This window comes from Triturus cristatus, chromosome 4_1 (genome assembly GCF_964204655.1).
Source record: "Triturus cristatus chromosome 4_1, aTriCri1.1, whole genome shotgun sequence".
In the NCBI taxonomy this organism is placed as follows: domain Eukaryota; kingdom Metazoa; phylum Chordata; class Amphibia; order Caudata; family Salamandridae; genus Triturus; species Triturus cristatus.
This window is the reverse complement of record NC_140585.1, coordinates 29,739,438-29,755,337: the sequence shown is the minus strand read 5'-3', so window position 1 is coordinate 29,755,337 and position 15,900 is coordinate 29,739,438. Positions and strand designations below refer to the sequence as shown.

The window sequence follows — 15,900 nt, the reverse complement described above, 5'->3', positions numbered from 1 at the left end:
TGCTATTTTACTCCAAAATGACAGAATCCTTGAGGTCTTCAAGGGAACTTTTCACTGCAATCAAGTCTCTCTTGGCCCTCTCAGCTACAGCCCGTTCTTTATTTGTAAAATATGAAGTGCCAGGGCTCTGACCAGGAGGCCACTGCAGCTTGCACCACCCATCGCCCCGGTCATCGCTGCCAAAACAACGACTGACCCTCTCTCTCGCATGTAAACGCGACCGTTAAGATTTTTCCAGGTCCCCACAGCTAAAGGGTGGCTCGGGAGGCAGGGATTAGTCATTTTTTATGTATATTGTTTTCGTAAATAACCGTTGTTCTGCTCATCTCTAAATTACACGAGTAGCGCCACCCTGTGGCAGACTGCCCTAAGTGTGGTGTTGACATTTAGGTGCCAGTGCCGAGCACCAGAATCCAATTAAGTGCCGGTGCTCAGCACAGGAAAACTCCGGCTCAAATTAAGCACTGGCACCAGCTCACATCGACCTCTCCCAGGACCTCTGTGATAGAATGGCGAGCTTTTTCCGGTCAAAGATCACGGAAATATATTCTTGCGTGGAACTCCTCAACGCTGAGGTACTCAAAGTAGGTTCTTCATCGCACACCTCCTCTTTGGGCTTTCCCGCAATACCCCTGAAGGAAGGTAATCTCTTCACCTTCCCACCTCTGCGTCAAGCGGACACGGATCGTTTGCTAAGTGGAATCAAGTCTGGTTCCCCGTGGGAGTCCCATCCTTTGAAGATTTTGAAACTAGGAAGGGAGGTTATAGTCCCTCACCTGACAATACTTCATGTGGTTATCACATCATGGCAGTATCCTATCTCCTGGAAAACTGCGGTGGTTAAACCCCTTTTAAAAAAGCCCTCCTTGGACCCCGCTTAGTTAAAAAATGATCGTCCTATCTCCCTATTACCGGTCGCAGCAAAGATTTTGGAGAAAAACCTGAATTTTTATCTTAGTTCCTTTTTGGAGGAACACCAGCTGCTCGATGGCTCACAGCATGGCTTCAGAAGTGAGCCCAGTACTGAGACGGCGTTAACATCCGTAGTCAATAACATCCGATGTCAGGTTGACGCTGCTCATACAACACTACTGACCCGTCAGGACCTTACGGCGGCCTTCGATACAACCTCTCCTTTGAGGTTGGTGGGCAGGCGAAGGGAAAGAGGGATCAGGGGTGTCGCCCTGGACTTGCTTACCTCATTCCCTACGGACCGGTCACAAATAGTTAAGATGGGTCAATTTTACTCAGGTCCTACTCAGTTGTTCTGTGGAGTCCCTCAGGGCTCCTCATTGAGCCCGACTCTTTTTAACATATATGTTGCCCCCCTGGCCAGGGTCGTAAGATCCTTTGGACTGGAGGTGCTGTCCTATGCGGACGACACCCAAATGATGGTCTCTGTTACCAACAACTTAGAAGCATCGGCAACTCATTTTAAAAATTGCATGCAGGCCGTGGCCTCCTGGATGGTTGAGAATTATCTTGGACTTAATGGGGACAAAACGGAGGTTGTGGTCTTTGGAAAACAAAACGGGACATCTGGTCATAGGCCTGATACGCTTGGCCCTTGCCCGTGCCCCGGGTCCATCGCAAAAAAACATTGGCATCTTAGTTGACAACTCCCTTTCCCTGGGCACCCAGATTAGAGGAACCGTGTCCACCTGCTTTGGGATTATTAGGGCTCTCAGGAAGATTTCTCAATTTCTTTCCTTTTCCCCCCGAAAACAGGCTGTTGTTGCCCTCATGTTGTTATGTTAATAAAATTTCTAGAGCGCGACGGTTACCCTACGGTGTCCGGGCACTGAGCGCTGCCTCATTGGTTCCCGTGGAGCGAAACAACTATAATGTAAATAGCCAGGTTTTCAGCCCTCGCCTGAAGGGGGGGAGCTCAGTGTCATTTCTAAGGTGGAACGGGAGATTGTTCCGTGCGGCGAAGGCAGTAACTTCTGCCACCCCAGGAAGCTTTTTCAATCAAGGGGACCATCGCCTGTTTGCTGGACTACTGTAATGCGCTCTACTTGGGTATCAACAAGGGTCTCGTGCGTCGACTACCGCTGGTGATGGGCCTTTCCGAATAGCACTCGGTTTCAGCTACGATCAGTAAGCTGCACTGGCTCCCCTCCGGCCGAAGAATCCAGTTTAAAGCCCTCTGCCTCACTCACAAGGCGTTCTATAACACTGGGTGGGAAGGCATTAAAAGGATCTTCCAAAGATACGTCCCTACCAAGCAGTTAAGATCTGCCGGTAGTCCTGAGGTTTAAGAGAGTGAGATGGGGGGGTAGAGCCTTTTCTTCTGCTGCGGCCAAACTCTGGAATTCTCTTCCCTCCTTAATCTCTGGACTGGAGTCTCACTCTTTCTTCCGTAAGGCCCTAAAACGTGGCTTTTCACCCTTTCATCACCGTGAGCTCTATTCATTATCAGCTGGTGGCCCCTTTCTGCAGCGCCTTGACGCCTCAGGGCAAAGTTTGCGCTTTATAAGGCTAATATTCATTCATTACTTGGTATAATTTGCCTTTTCTTACTGTAGTATTTCTCAACCCTGACGCATAATTTGGCCCTCCCAGGCCGCATAATTCCAGTAGCCCTGTGTAGTATTGGTCTGGGTTTAGAATAGTCAGGTGGGAGAGTCGGGGTGTAAATCCTGCTTGCTGTACTCCTATCTTCTCCAGCACCCGCTATTAACGTACCCTGCTCTGTCGCGGTCGAGCGAGGTTTGCACGATATATTATAGTTTTATAGAGCGTGAACCAGACCTGTGAGGGTATCAGAGCGCTTTACAGGATGAAGGGTGGTATACAAAGCGTTAGGAAGGGAGGGACCAATTGGGTAAAATAGGGGATACATTGTACAAGAAAAAGAACGCAGTCTGAGGTCCCGGCTACATGTGGGATAAAAATGAAAACAGGTAGATACATTATAAAAGAAGGCACGCAGTCTCAACTCTTGGGGGGATGCCCAGGAGGGCAGGAATAGGTATCATCCGTAGAAGCCGGGGTGGAGGGCGGAACATGTCGCTGGGGGGATTGTAATGTATTCATTTGACGAGGTATTTGCCCAGTAAGAAGGTTTTGGTCTCCTTCTTAAAGTGTGCCAAGGACGGAAGTCTTCTGATGGCGGGAGGGAGAGAGTTCCAAATTCTTGGAGCGGCCCCAGACAAGGCCCGATTGTAGGTTTTTTTCTTCCGGAAGCGTGCTGGTTGCAGCAACAGGTCTTTGGCAGATCGGGAGTTTCTGGCTCCTCCGGATATCACGAGTTTCTGGGCGAGAAATGCAGGGGAATTGGAGTAAAGAGCTTTGTGACTAATGCAGGCCAGTTCAAGTTGGATTCTGGCCTCTAGGGGGAGCCAGTTCAGAGCTTTGAGGTGGGGAGAGATGTGGTTGAATTTCTTTGAGCCAGTTAGGAGTCTGGCGGCAGAGTTGAGGCAGGCTTTCAGTGGGACCAGAGTGTTCTTGGGTAGCCCTGTGAGAGTAGAGCATCCATATTCTAGTCTGGAAATGACTAGCGCCTGGATTGCCGTTTTCAGGTCGGAACCATCGAGGAAGGGTTTTAGGTTTCTTGGGTAACTCAAGTGGAATCTGGCCGTTTCGGCCATCGAGTTTATATGGCCACGCATGTTCAGGCTGCCGTCAAGGGTTATTCCCAGGGATTTCGCCGAGTCAACAATGGTAGGAGGGCAGTTTAGTGCTGTGATGGTCTTGATCCATTCCTGGATATCTGGATTGGTTTTGGGTGGGGAGATCAGAAGGAATTCAGTTTTATTTGCGTTCAGTTTAAGCTGGTTGTCGGTGAGCCAATGGACTGTCAGCTTCAGGGCCTCGTTCAGGATGAAAAAATGTCATATCAAAACACACATAACGGACCCGGCGGTGGCGACAGTGGGACGGCTCTACCAGGCCAAGATGGCCGCTCCGGCGCCGGTACTCTGGGACTTCTTGCAAATGTCCGTCTTCTATCAGAACTTTTTTATTTAGTATAGAATTATTTGCATAGCATTTTATATTAAATATTGCAACCTCGGGTACAGAAGGATTTACATTTAGCCTTTGTGTAATAAATCTTTATTCAATTATGTATCATAATCAGAAAAGCTAAAAACCACATAAATACAGTAAGAACATTAAAACATACCGGCCACCGTAGTGACCTCAGATCACACATTCTGAAAGCCGTTAGCAAACAGTTTAAAGGAAAAACAGGACATCCTATATGTCAAGTCATTGCAAATTAAAAACTCATAATTGTATTCCAATATAGAGCCCCTTTTAGGTCAGAAGAGGCCGCCAGCATCACAGCATGATCAGGTAATACCTATAGATGGAAAAAGACAGGCCGGAATTGACAGAGACCCCTGGAGTTTCAAAGTGGTCTTAAATACTTTTTGCGCAAAAACTGGTGAAATCTGCCAAATAAAACCGAAAGTATCAAAGTTTGAAGGGAACAAACATCACACGGACAAACTAAAAGGGCATGGGCATCGCACTGACCCGGGGGAAAGCCGATCAGAGTGCGGACAGAGCCCAGGTGGGGTTTTGACAGCAGTGACCCGTCCCAAGGAGGTCTGACTTCTGTTTGTGTGTTTCTCAAGCTCCCTGGCTTCCCTCTCATCCTGTCGGTGATGGTGCCCTAAAAAGCCTCCGATCGCCTTGTTTCAGAAAGGGCGGCCTGTCACACAGGTCCACGCAGTCTAGGGTGGGGCGACAGTTTTAATATAATTCAGCCGCGGTATCTTGTGGCCCTACACACACCCCAGGCAGGCCCCAATCACGGCCCTGTTAAAGCTCTCGTCACACCACACCGAAATCCGTAATATTAATGGGGCCGTTTCAACGTAATCCTCCTCATAACCCGCACCCTGGTCTTCGGGAATAAAGATGCGCCGTTTCCACCCAGACACAATAGTTGTCCAGAGACGGTCTTGTTCCTGCGGCATACACCCGCAGGTACGGGTCCCCCAAAGACATCAAAACAGGCACGCGTTTCATTCTGTAGGTTTGCAAATGGGGACAGACGGGTTTACTATCGACAAAGAGAATCTACACCCAGCACTACAAGCTCGAATAAACCCAGAGCACTGGTTGGATATACAAGAGAGGATACTCAAACGACACCCCCAGATATGGGAAGGGGGGCCCCCTGGAGATTGCGGGCCACTTTATGGCTATAGGTCTAGGCTTTTGAAAACCTCCTCCCACAAACCTTGCAGCGAGTCTTGGAAACGTCTGTAAATTAAATAATAAAAAGTGAATCCAAAATGTTGACTGTATTTTACATTTCAGGGTAATTTGTGTCGCTTACGCCAGATGGAAGCACTCGTTTTTACAGCTGAACAAAGTTGAGAATCTATTTAAAAAAACTAAAAAAAAACTAATGACTGTCAGAATAAAAAACAAGTTAATATTAGAAGGTAATCATAGCATGAATGTGTGTGTCTTTACTTTTTATTCAAATGTGACCGCAAGTCAGGGTTGAGAGCAGCCAATGGGATCAGAGACAGTTTTAAAATAAAAACCACAGCTCGCTTCCTGAGCCGCCACGCGTGGAGTCCTCTAAACACGTCGCATCTCTGGAGCCTTTGACTGTCCGGCTCCAAGCCAGACATAGCCCCAGCCCCCCTTTCACCCCAAGGGGCTTTAAGAAGCACTGCAGCGCCTGGCAGCCGAGACAGGTGGGCACAGAGCACGTGCCACCTGCTCACCACGGGCAGCTGCCAGGCCTGGCTGCCGTTCGCACCTGCTCCGGCAGGGGGCGCGCCAGCACCAGGCATCACGCACAGCCCTATGCTGTGCCCATGCCCGAACCTGGGGTTCAAGAATCGGGGGCATGCGCCTCTCGATGACACCCTGGGCACCTCCATGGGTGGCTCAGGACCAAAGGCACTACTGCCTAGCACAGGAGGGGCACGGGGTACCCCAAAACAGTTCGCGGCGCCCCCAACCTGCGCAGATGGCGCTCCAACCCCACAGGCTACCTGATGTTAGCTCAGCTTTAACACACCTCTCCTGCCCACAAACTGAGCAACAGGCGCACTAAGTCTAACCCCACAGGCTACCTGTCGTGAACTCTGCACTCACACCTCTCTTGCCCCCCACCGTCAGCAGGCGCTCTAACCCCACAGGCTACCTGTCGTGAACTCTGCACTCACACCTCTCTTGCCCCCCACCGTCAGCAGGCGCTCTAACCCCACAGGCTACCTGTCGTGAACTCTGCACTCACACCTCTCTTGCTCCCCCCCACCGTGCAGCAGGCGCTCTAGCCCCACAGGCTAGCTGCGGTGAACTCAGCACTCACACATCTCTTCTGCCCCCAACCTGTGCAACAGGCGCTGTAACCCTACAGACTAGCTGCTGGGAACTCGGCTCTAACACACCTCAGAAGTGCTTCCCATTGTTTCTCCTGTCCCCAACCTGTGCGACAGGGGCTCTAACCCCACAGGCTACCTACTGCATTTCTCAGAGGCGCCCCCCTTTGTCTCTCCTTCCCCCTAACCTGTGCAGCAGGAGCTCTAACCCCATAGGCTGCCTGCTGTGATCTCAGCACTCACACCTCTCTTGCCCCTCACCGTGCAGCAGGCGCTCTAACCCCACAGGATACCCACTGTGAACTCGGCACTCACACCTCTCTTGCCCCTCACCGTGCAGCAGGCGCTCTAACCCCACAAGATACCCACTGTAAACTCAGCACTCACACCTCTCTTGCCCCTCACCCTGTGCAGCAGGCGCTCTAACCCCACAGGATACCCACTGTGAACCCAGCACTCACATCTCTCTTGCCCCTCACCCTGTGCAGCAAGCGCTCTAACCCCATAGGCTGCTTGCTGTGAACTCAACACTGACACCTCTCGTGCCCCTCACCGTGCAGCAGGCGCTCTAACCCCACAGGCTACCTCTGCATATCCGAGGCGCTCCCCTGTGTCCTCCTGCCCTTGTGGACAATAAGGAGGACAGTAAGGAGGACAAAGGCGAGTGAGAGCAGAGGCACTGGAGCCGCGGGGGGGGGGGGGGGGGGGGGGTGACGCGGAGCACCTCCTCCCCCCACACCCCCTTCTCTCCTTCCTTCCTGGTATGCAAGGTGTGTCCCCCGCCCTCCGCCCCCTCGTCTGATAACACTCCCGCCCCCGCAGGCTGTGCGCCCCTCCCCTCTCTCTGTCTGCGGGGGGGGGGGGCTGGGGGGGCACCGCTCCCCCCTCCCTCAGTACGCCCAGAGTTACACGTATAACATTAATTCAGTTTTTTTCGACCTAGCGCTTGGGTTTCGCAAACTTTGGCTTCTCCCTGCTGTGTACAAGCAGGCCTGTGATTGGCTGGGCCGGCTCTGGTTCATGGCGGCCTCCTAGTGGCTGCCTGCCCAAGGTGACATCATCCAGGGTGAGGTGACCCCCCCTCCCGTCCCGGCCCCTCCCTGCCTTTTTTCCTGTCTCATTCTCAGCCTTTTCCCTCCTCCGCCTCCCTCTCCTTGGGTCCAACTTCCATTTTAGGTGTTAGAGCTCCAGAAGAGGCGCTGCCCCCCCGGAGGGTCCGAGGAGCGCCCCCACCCCTGACCCCGGGACCCCTGCTTTTTGGAGGTGCTCCGCCTTTTGTCCTGCCTGGAGCAGGAGCTCAGCGCTGCCTCTTGGCTTCACCCTCTGGATTTTTTTGTTTTTCTTCTTTTTTCGGCTGTGACAGGAACTCGAGGGCACCCGGGGATATTTTGTGTTTATTTTCTGTTTTTTCTGCACATTCTGGGCTTTTGTCGCGACTTGAATTGGAACAAAAACATCCGAAACGGCAAGAAAGTAACCGGCGGAGGCGCAGGCGGCTGGGCCGAGGAGGTGAGTGCCCCGCGCTGACGGGAAAGGCTCCCAAATCGGGGGTTTTTCCTCCTGTTTTGGGGCGTTTTAAAGGGAGCAACGAGTTTAAACTTTGTACCTGTACGAGGGGGAGTGACGCGAGGCGTGGGGCGGCCCTTCCTGGGATTGTCTGAAACTTTTGGGGTTTGTTTGAAGTTGTGTACTTCTTTTCTCGCACGGGTGGGTCGTGTGTCTTTTTACACCTTGTGTGTTTGTCGCCTCGGAAGTTGTCGGTGCGTTCAGGAGTTTGTGCGCCTGTTTTCAGGTGTGGGCGCTGCCCCCTCCCTGCCAGGTGAGGGCTGGGTGTGTCCCACGGCGGCGGCTCCCGGGGCTGGGTGGGACCGGCGGCTTTCAAAGTACCCCCGCCCCCACACACCGTTGTATAGCTCTGTATGTGCCCCCCCTGGGAGGTGCTGGGGGGCTCTCCTACAAACTGAATATTACCCCCCCCCCCCCTGGCAGCTGTTTCCCTTCAGCAGCTCAGTCGGCGTGTGTGCGTTAGTACAGTGTGTGTCTGTGTGGCCCCCTTAAGTACACGTTGTCATAAAATAAACGGTGCGAATTAAAGATGCGCTCCTTTTATTCCACCAGGGATGGCTGTGACCCAGACGTGACCCGGGCACGCAAGGGGGGGGGGGGTAGACAAGTCATCGTTGATTGTTTTAGGGGACAATGGGGGTGTTACTCAATGCTGGTGTCTGGGGCTGTTGATGGGACATTAAACCCGCGCCTCCAGGACTGAAATGTCTTTTGTGATGTTCCACAAGTGCGGTGCGTCAACGGGAGAGCGCCCTGAGGCCGTAGGGTAGGCGCCTCTTAGTGGAACTTGTGCTTGCAGCGCTGCACTTTGGGAATTTGTAATAAACCATGAGATGTGAAGTATTGAAACGTAAAACATAGAAGAACAAGTCGTCCTTTTCATGCTGATTCAACCGGCGAATAGAAGGTGCTCGCCTTTTAATCCCACCTCTGTCGCGCCCCCTGAACAAACCCTTTGAACTCTAAGGTTCATATATTGTATTAACTATTTTCAGGCTGAGAGAACATTCCTAGCCCCACTATCTGGGTGGAGAGGGGGTGTTGTTGGGGGGGGAGGGGGGGTATATTCTACTGTCTGCGCGTTGCAGGCTCTGCCCCCCCCCCCACACACACAGGTTACAGCACTGTCTGCACGTTACAGACTCTTCCTCTCTTCCCCCCCCCCCCCCGTTACTGTACTGTCTGCGCGTTACAGGCTCTGCCCCCCCCCCCCCCCTACTGTACTGTCTGCGCGTTACAGGCTCTGCACCCCCCAGGTTACAGCACTGTCTGCACGTTACAGGCACTTCCTCCCCCCGCACACAGGTTACAGAACTGTCTGCACGTTACAGGCTCTGCCTCCCTCCCCCCGGCACACGCAGGTTACAGCACTGTCTGCACGTTACAGGCTCGCCCCCCCCCCCACACACACACAAGTTACTGTACTGTCTGCGCGTTGCAGTCCCTGCCCCCACCCCGTTACAGCACTGTCTGCACGCTACAGCCCCCGGCCTGTGTTTAGGGGGAGGTGGCGACGTCATCAGGGCTGCGACTCCGGACTTAGACTGTGGCTGCGGCCTGCTTCACAGGCGCCCTGAGGCCCACTCTAGGCGCTATGGAGGCAGCAGGTGGGTGTCCTTTGACCTGCAAACCTCAGTGCAGAAGCACTTGTCAGTCGACGCCATGGCACCATTCATTTCGCCATCAGCTAATGACGTCAGGGCGGTGGTTGCCGGTGGCTTTACTTTTCTTTCTCTGACTTCCAAGTGAGAGGATTTGTGACAGTCGTGCTGGGTCTGGGGTGTGCGGGGGGAGGCTGAACATGGCTTATTTTCTAGCACAACATGTAAATGTCTGCAAATGAACCGTGCCTGTGTTTGAGGATATAAAAAGCACAAATGAAGCACATTTTTGGTAATTCCTGAGTGCGGTGGAAACAAATATTTGAACACGACGAAAAGAAAGAGATGACGTCTGCATACAGCCTCGTTTGTGTGCTGTGCACTTTCAGCTGTAAAACTGTCTGGCGGCGCAAATGGAGCGGTCATTTCAGTTGAAGGTGTGTACTTGTCTGTAATGGCAGTGCACTCACTGCCACACCACGCATACTCCACACTGCGTCACTGCACTCTACTCTGCACCACTCCACACTGCACTCTACTCTGCACCACTTCACACTACACCACTCCACACTGCGTCACTGCACTCTACGCCACTTCAATCTAGTGCACTCCACTCTGACACTCTACTCCATTAAACTCTGCTCCACCATACGGTGTTCTGCGTCACTTGATCCCACTATACTCTATTCTACACGCTGCTCCACCCAGCTCTTCACCCTCTGTGCCACGTCACTGTCACTCCACTTTGCTGTACACCACCGACACTGTCACTCCACTCTGCTGTACACCACCCGACACTGTCACTCCACTCTGCTGTACACCACTCTGTGCTGCTGTGCACCGCTCCATGACACTATGCCACTTTACTCCTTTCCACAACACTCTAAGCCAATCCACTCCTCCATGACACTACACGCCACCCAACTCTCGCCACTCTGCTGTACACCACCCGACACTGTCACTCCACTCTGCTGTACACCTCTCTGTGCCACTCTGCTGTGCACCGCTCCATGACACTATGCCACTTTACTCCTTTCCACAACACTCTAAGCCAATCCACTCCTCCATGACACTACACGCCACCCAACTCTCACCACTCCACTCTGCTGTACACCACCCGACACTGTCACTCCACTCTGCTGTACACCACTCTGTGCCACTCTGCTGTGCACCGCTCCATGACACTATGCCACTTTACTCCTTTCCACAACACTCTAAGCCAATCCACTCCTCCATGACACTCCACTTCACGCCACCCAACTCTGCGCCACTCCGTAACACTCTGCGCCACTCCGTAACACTCTGCGCCACTCCGTAACACTCTGCGCCACTCCGTAACACTCTGCGCCACTCCGTAACACTCTGCGCCACTCCGTAACACTCTGCGCCACTCCGTAACACTCTGCGCCACTCCGTAACACTCTGCGCCACTCCGTAACACTCTGTGCCTCTCCGCTCTCCTTTACCCGCTGACCTTTAGCCTAGTGGTGAGCCCAAATTGCTTGTTGGTGGAAGTAACCTGTGCAGACATCCCAGAAGGCTGATGGAGGAGTGGGTGAGCAGGGGGCGGGGGCTGATGGAGGAGTGGGTGAGCGGGGGGCTGGTGGAGGAGTGGGTGCGCAGGGGGCGGGGGCTGGTGGAGGGTGATGGAGGGGTGGGTGAGCAGGGTGCGGGGGCTGCTGAAGGTGTGGGCTGTAGAGTACTCACATCTTGAGGGGGTCAGTTCTAGTTTTTATCCATGAAGATGCGGTTATCCTTTTGGCAGCGCCAAGAAGCGGGGCAGGATTCTGCCAGACACCTCTTAGAAGAACTGACCTCTCCATGCAGGTTGCACCCCAAGGTATTGAAACCCCGCCACCTGGACCCAGAGGCTGCAGCCCACCATCTCAAGCGGGCACCGTGGGCACACTTGTTGACCTTTGGCTAACGGTCTACTGACTTCAGACCTTCTGAAGCTCTTGCCCATGGTTGGAGGCCTGTGCTGGGCACCTGAGAGGGAGCTGTCTGAGCTGAACAGGGGGAGCCGGCAGACACCTCTCTGGGGGAAGGGTCTTGATCCTCTTCTGTGGGTCACACCTCTCTGGGGGAAGGGGCTTGATCCTCTTCTGTGGGTCACACCTCTCTGGGGGAAGGGGCTTGATCCTCTTCTGTGGGTCACACCTCTCTGGGGGAAGGGGCTTGATCCTCTTCTGTGGGTCACACCTCTCTGGGGGAAGGGGCTTGATCCTCTTCTGTGGGTCACACCTCTCTGGGGGAAGGGGCTTGATCCTCTTGTGTAGGTCATAGAGGGCTTTAGGCTGACCACCTTATATTGGCAACATCAGTCTAAGAAATCCTGGTTGTCTGTCTGCTGTGGCCTTTATTGCAGAATAGGTTGTTTGCTTCAGTGAGTGGCGTGGCCCAGGAGGGGTTCTGTGATCTACCAGGTGTGAAGGTACTTGGTCGTCTTCTTCATCTACCCGAGGGGCGGTTCCGTAGCAAGAAGTCTGCAGGGAGCCTCTACCTCAGGGGTCTCTGACCAGTAGCTTGTGAGCTACTGTAGCTCTCCAGCCACCTGTCTGCAGCACAGGTTGTTAAATTAGAAAGCCTTTGCTTGGTTGAATTATTATACCTATAAAAAAATAATTATACAAAACTAATATTAGTGGCCGTCAATGCGTTTCATTGAACAGAAGTAGCGCTCAGTACGGCAATGGTTGGAGACCCCTGCGCTGCCATGTGGCGGGCTCTAGGTCCTCGGTGTGACCAGGTCAACCGTCTTGCTCTGCTTGTGGCCACAGCACCACGAGGAGCTGCCGATGGGCCACGAGGAGCACATGTCTTCCACAGAGACTGTATTCTGCCGATATCCCCCATCTGGTAGGAGCTCTGTCACCTGTGAGGTTGTCTAACACCCCACCAGTGGATTTTTCATCGGAGATTGAGCAGTTGTGTGGTTCTCCGTGGAAGATCTGGTCTTGCGACCGGCCAGGCGTGGACTTCGCATGCTCCGCGATCTAAAGCATGCCGCACGCTGCTTCTTCGTGGAAGCAGTAATGCACCAAACCAGGTTTGGCTTCATTCTTCACTTCCGAGATGATTGTTGTCGGTCCTCCTTCCGGACTGTTTTGTCTGCATTTTCCATTTACTTGCATTCTGTTCATATCTGTTTTCAACTAGCCCCGGGACACTCGCTGAGTAGCTTTGCGCTTGACAGGCCCAATGATTGAGGGATTACTTGTAGTCTGATGGTTTCTGACCACAGAACTTAAAATCTGATTTCTTTTGGTATTTGTCAAACACTTCCTGGCATCTCCTGGAGGAAAATCCATTGGCAAAACCTTGTAAAAATTCAGATTCCAAATAAATTGAAAGGGCTGCAGCGGTGATGGATGCGAAGGGGCTGTTGGGGAAAGCTCTTCTGTGACAGTGCGGAGTTTTGCATATGGTGAGATGCGAACCTCTACTCCGTAACTAACTCAGTGTTGCATTCACAGGAGCTTCGAAGATAACTTTGGCATCGTTGTATCTGATTCTTCAGATAAGAAGTAGAAGGTCCCATCAGGACCGTGCCATCTTGGACTTCCTGGATTTTAATCCGTTTATCTTTCTGCTCCAAGTGCCTGGTACCCCTTGGAACTGAGAGGATGGAACGGTCAGGACTGGTCTTAAGAGATGCTGTATCTGGGTGCGTTGAAACCATCGAAGCGTGTTGACGAGGCTTCTGACCAACCATAGCTGCCTCTAATCCCAGCTTTAGAGCCAGGGTGTCTGTTGGTGGGCATCATGGGCAGACGTCTTGTACATCCAAGGCATGGTCTACGCAGAGATATCGGTCTGAGATTCTGATGGTCTATGCAGAGATATCGGTCTGAGATTCTGATGGTCTATGCAGAGATATCGGTCTGAGATTCTGATGGTCTATGCAGAGATATCGGTCTGAGATCCATATGACCTATGCAGAGATATCGGTCTGAGATCCATATGACCTATGCAGAGATATCATACTGAGATTCAGATGGAATATGTAGAGATATCATACTGATATATCGATCTGAGATTCATATGGTGTATGTAGACATATCGGTCTGGGATTTATTTATATGGTGTACGCAAAGATGTCGAACTGAGATTCGTATGGTGTCTGCAGAGATACTGCTCCAATTTTCATTTAGGAAAGAAGGTTTTTGCATCCTTGAGCACCTCTAAGCTTTTGACTGTGTTGGCTTTTCCCTCTTCTGACCAATTCTCAAAACCCTTGTTTTGAAGCGGACACCTCCAGGAACTGCTGAGCAGGGAAGGGATTGCTGTGAAGTGTCTTGTGAAGACACGCGCCACTCGGCCTGACACAGTCCTACAAAGGGGTGTATTGCGTGTGCCCCACCATTGCATACTGGAAGCAGTCATGCCTGAAGCTTGTGACTTCATCTCACCTTTACCATCTCCTAAGCCTCTGCCTGTCTGACTTTCTCCTCCTAGTAGGGGTTACTCCCCATGGTAATCTTTTGCTCTGTGTTCCTGGCATTTGTACATCTAAGTTTATAACTTGATACTCTCTCTAGGAGCTGCGCGATCCAACCTGTGACTCCTTCGAGTACCTTCTACCCCAGGTGGCCTCCAGCTACCCACGATAGTCACCAGCTCTGCTTCTATGCACCGGCCACTCTATACTGTCGCCTTTTTCTGGATACTGCAAGTCACAGGATCCACGGTGGAGAACTAGAGGCCGTAGGGCCTCCAGGGTGTGCTGGCCTCCAAACAAAACCTGTTTCACACAAACAAGGTGGAGGAGTATCCAAATGTCTGTCCAGATGAATGCCATGGACTCGGTTGAGCTGCTAGGCAGAAACATGTTGACTGTTTAGTTTGGCCGGGGTGCCAATTCCCTTTACTCTATTGTTCACGGATCTTGCGCAAGTAGTAAGTGCCTTCTTGATCTCTGGGCGTGGCTTCGCTCTACGTCAGAGCGTGGAGATGTCTTATGATGAAACATGGCATCCCGGCAAACTTCTGTGTGTGTCCAGGAGTAGGCTGGGAAATAATGTGGTAAATTGATATAAAATCAGGCAGAACTTTATTGAAGACATTAATTCCCTTCGCCTTAGACATTCAGTTAGGGAGCCAACTCTGGCGGGAGCCGGGCTCTGAAATTCTAATCCGGTCCCTGCCCATCTGTCCCCTTCCTGTCCCACCTGTCCCCTTCCTGTAAGGTCTGCCAGAGAAAAAGTGCGTTACACCCCGTGGATAAAGTACACCACTAAGGAGGTGTCCTTTGATACTGAGGCGCCATGGAGGACCTCCCCACCCCCCATTACCTCCTTTGAAGACCCTTTATTCCTCGCTTCATGACCACCAGTGTCTACAGTCTACCAAGGCAGCTTTGTGCGGCGCCCAGCCCTTGCAGCTTTGTGCGGGCCCCCCCCCCCCCCCCCCAGCCCTTGCAGCTTTGTGCGGCCCCCCAGCCCTGCGTGCTTGCCACCACTTTAACTGTTGCAAAAAGGTCTATACTGGGGTGCCATAGTGAGCAAAAGAGCAATGGATTTAACCCAGATCTATTGACTGGGGCTGAGTGATTGATTTGCCCCGCATTCCTTCCATCACCTGTGTGTCCCTTACCACTACAACTGAGACTAGACAGCAGCTGCCTTGGGTTCAGAAGATCTTGCACCCATCTGCCCACCCTCTTGTTTGTCTAACCGAGCCCTCTTCCCTGCTGCACATCCACAATTGAACCCTGTCCTTGAACGGTGACTACCCTAAGGCAGCAGTTCTAATGCACCTTCATCATCGTACGGCATCGAAACGCTTGACCGCGTGAGTTTAAAAGTAAACAGCGGTAGCCTGGTTGTTAATTAGGAATGAGGCTGAATCTAGGGCCGGGAACATCTCTAGTGAAGCACAGAATCCACCTGTGGCTTCGTCCCGTGTCACAAACGGTACTTCCGGTGCCAGGTTCACCTACGACCTGTGAGGGGCAGGATTTTTTTTCCTCACCATAAGGTTGAGCACAAAAATGGAGGCCTCCTTAGGGGCTTGGTTAAATGCAGTGGCGGCTCCTCCACAATGGCGGAGGAGTGTTGCCCCACTGCCTGGCGCACAGCCAGCAAACGGAAAATAAAAATATGCTTCAGCATTGTTTTATTTTTCATTTGCCGGGGAGGAGGAGTGCTTGTACACTCCTTGAGTGCTCATGTGATTAGCCGTCATCTCAGGCCGACCAAAACACACATGCACACTTGGGTATCTCCAGCCCAACTGGAGAAACCCCACAGGGGCTGCTGGGGCCCAGGAAGAGGCCAGCAGGAGCAAGGCAGGAGACGGCTGGCATCGTCTGGTACGTTTTTATTTATTTATTAACATGTCCACATCCCTACCACCCTCTGTTAATGGCAGCTGCCCCTGGTTAAATGTGCTTTGTTTTGCTTTCTGGTGCCCGGACCCACTTTGACCACTGC

General features: G+C 52.4%; 1 protein-coding gene across 14 annotated transcripts in view; it reads left to right on the top strand.

The window, feature by feature from the left end:
* Positions 1-7,397: 7,397 nt before the first annotated feature.
* The window catches only part of CTNND1 (catenin delta 1), a 291,114-nt gene continuing 282,611 nt past the window's right edge, over positions 7,398-15,900 (top strand). For 2 of the 14 annotated variants that reach the window (XM_085651381.1, XM_085651379.1), the window contains exon 1: positions 7,402-7,808. The gene's annotated coding sequence lies outside the window, so the exon portion shown is untranslated. Of the gene's footprint in view, positions 7,809-15,900 lie in introns of all 14 variants that reach the window. The other 12 variants (XM_085651384.1, XM_085651371.1, XM_085651376.1 and 9 more) reach the window with 10 other exon arrangements.